The sequence below is a fragment of the Galeopterus variegatus genome, unplaced genomic scaffold (genome assembly GCF_000696425.1).
Source record: "Galeopterus variegatus unplaced genomic scaffold, G_variegatus-3.0.2 Scaffold2048, whole genome shotgun sequence".
Lineage (NCBI taxonomy): Eukaryota > Metazoa > Chordata > Mammalia > Dermoptera > Cynocephalidae > Galeopterus > Galeopterus variegatus.
The window spans coordinates 210,091-213,281 of NW_007728159.1; positions in this window are offsets into that span (position 1 = coordinate 210,091).

Consider the following 3,191-nt stretch of genomic DNA (forward strand, 5'->3'; position numbering starts at 1 on the left):
TTGCAACAGGAAGACAAAGGGCTCCAAGAGGGATAATTCCAAGAAAAAACATAGAACTGATGGATTGATTACCTGGTGTGTTTGATCATATGAAGCAATCTTTGTCACTCTAGTAGAAATGTGTGAGGTTATATTCATAAAAGATACATAGAAATCTAAATAATTTTTTTTTTTTAAAGATGACCGGTAAGGGGATCTCAACCCTTGACTTGGTGTTGTCAGCACCACACTCTCCCAAGTGAGCTAACCGGCCATCCCTACATGGGATCCGAACCCATGGCCTTGGTGTTATCAGCACCGCACTCTCCCGAGTGAGCCACGGGCCGGCCCTAAGTAAATTTTTTTAAAAGTTTGGTTTTTGGTTTTTTGTTTGTTTTTTATTTTTCTTTCTTTTTTTTTTTTTTTAAATAAAATGAGACAATTTAACTCTGCAAAAAATTATATAGGAAAGGAAAGATAGTTTTAGTACACCATAGTTAAAATAATGTGAATGCTGAATATTTATTTATTTTAAAATTGAACTACAAAAAAAATTAAACTATAATTCTATTGGGAGAATAAGGGAAGATCTAGTATGGGAAGGAGTGTTGGTAGAAGGGAAACATAAGAGCTACATCTTCTATTGTAGGATGTCAATAGGAATTTAAAAATCAGGGAGAAATAGATTATCTGTGTTGATCAAAATATGGAAATAAATATTAGGAACAAAAAACAGCTACAAGAGGGCTGGCCCGTGGTTCACTTGGGAGAGCGTGGTGCTGACAACACCAAGTCAAGAGTAAAGATCCCCTTACTGGTCATCTTTAAAAAAAAACAAAACAAAACAGCTACAAGAGTAGTTGCCTTTGGGGAGTGGAAATCAGAGGTGGTGAGGGCAGGGAAGACTGCTTTTTTGTTGTTGTTACCTTGTTATATACCTAGTTGACATTTTTTTTTTAAAGACCAATCAAGTGCAGTAGTGAGCAGGTGAGGAAGGGTAGAACAAGGAGTTCGATCTGTAACTGAACTATCAACTGCGATAACCCATTACCTTTGGGCCAGCCCCTAGTTGATTCTTTTTTTTTTTTTTGTCTTTTGTCTTTTTCCGTGTCCGGCAACGGATCGCAACCCTCAGTGTTGCCCCCGTACCGGACCAGGGACCGGCAACGGGATTGCAAACCTCGGCGTTGCTCCCGCGCCTCGCTCAGCCAGTGAGCGGGAGCCGGTCCGTATGTGGGATCCGAACCCTCGGGCGGGAGCGCCACCGCGCTTCCCAAGCGGCGCACTACCCAGTGCGCCACCGGGCCGGCCCTTGATTCTTTAAAAACTATATTACATGCATTATTTTGATAAAAATGCTTTCAGAAAAATAAAGGAAATAAAAAATTGAATGTCCCTAGGGTAGCATTTGTTACCCTGGTGAATTCATCACCATCCTGGGTTCAGACATTAACTCAGAAACCAGAGCTGTTAGCCCTAAAAGCAGCAGCATTTCTACAGAACAGACATATTAACCGGGCTCATGAGACTGATATTTCAAATCACATGCCAATTCATTAATTTCTAAGGGAAGCAGGCCTTTGAAGCAGACTGGATCTTCTTGTTCGTTGATGAGTGCATTCTCTCCCTGTGGGCGGATCTACATGGGGAATGAAATGTTTTCAGAGGGTTGCTTGGTAATCCAGAGCATGAGCAAGGTGGGGGGTGAATTGGGTGGCTTCAAAGATTGATGCCTCTTTCTCCCCTGTTCCTGAACCAGCATCTCTGTCCCCTGACAGTGCTAGAATGGACACTGCTAGTGAGTGCCTTGGCAACTCTCCTTGATTTCTGGCTTCCCTGGCTGCCTGGACCGTCCTGCCTGGCACCTTCTTTCTTCAGTTGCATTAATACCCTTAATCAGGTTATAGTTTAGACAGGGCCTGAGAATTATTGTCTCCATAAAATAAGTTGGCACATCTCTATGTTAAAGCATTAGAGGTTTGTGTTCAGTCAAGCAGGCAGTACATTTACTAAGCACCCATGACGTGCCAGTTCTAAGCCCTGGAGTTACAGCTGTGAACGAGACTGACACCTGTCCTTAATGAGCTTAGTTTGGAGAGAAAGATACACATGAAACAAACAATTAAAAGTATCCAAAGTAAAAGAGCAGGCTAACTCTCAGAAGGCAACTTAATTTCCTTGTTCCTACTTCTTGGGGGGGGCACCTCCTGGTTGCCCCCAGATATCATCTGCAACAGTGAAATCATGAGGAGGGACTGCTGAGTAGGTGCTCTAGTCTAGATAAAGAAGGCCCATTCTCTAAGTATTCCCAGCCTTCCCTGAATTCTATACCCCACATTCTTCCAATAAAATCATTTTCTGCTTAAATTTATCTAAGGCCAGTTTCTGTCATTTGTAGCCAAGAACCCCAACTGCTACAGCAACCATCTCAGACATATCTGGACTGGAGAACAAGTCACCAAAAGGCAGTCCAGCCCCCCTGCATCAGAGCTGCAACCAAACCAGGAACCTTTCTGATCTGTGTCTTCGGTTCAGCACAGAACAGGGCACACAGGCTGTCTCAATAAAATTTGGTTGGCTGAGTCACTCAGTAAATCAGTTCACAAACATCTGCCAGAATATCTCTGCTGTTTTGGGTGCTGAGATTACAAGGCAAGTAAGAGCTAGTTTTGCCTTCAAGGATGTCCCACATGCACCTTAGACCTAACATATCCAAACCAAGGGTGTCATCAGCCCTGCCTTCTCTCCCAACCCATACATCGACTCACACCTTGTGTCCCTTGCTCCAACCATACTGACCTGTGTGCACTTCTCGCTTCCATCTGCTGGAATGCCAACAGTGAGTAGTTTGGTGTTCTTAAACCACAAGGACGGGAGAGAAAGAAACAGCAGGCAATCAAGCTAGGGTGGCCAGACACCAGACCTTGATGCCAGGTGTAGGATCCTAGATGTATTGGCTGCTATTCCAAGTTACTTTCCTCGGGTCTAAATCTCAGACCGACCGCATAGTTTAGTTTTTCCTGTTTCATCCAAGGTAGTCTGCATAGATAGGGGTTATACGTCCATCATCTTGGCCAGAGTTGCAGGGCGAAGATTAAAACGACTTGGCCCCACAGCTAGCAAGTGGCAAAGCAAGGGCTTGAACGAAGTTTCATACTTCAAATCCTCATTCTCTTTCCTCTACCAGTACAGCTCTTACATGGTATTGGGGG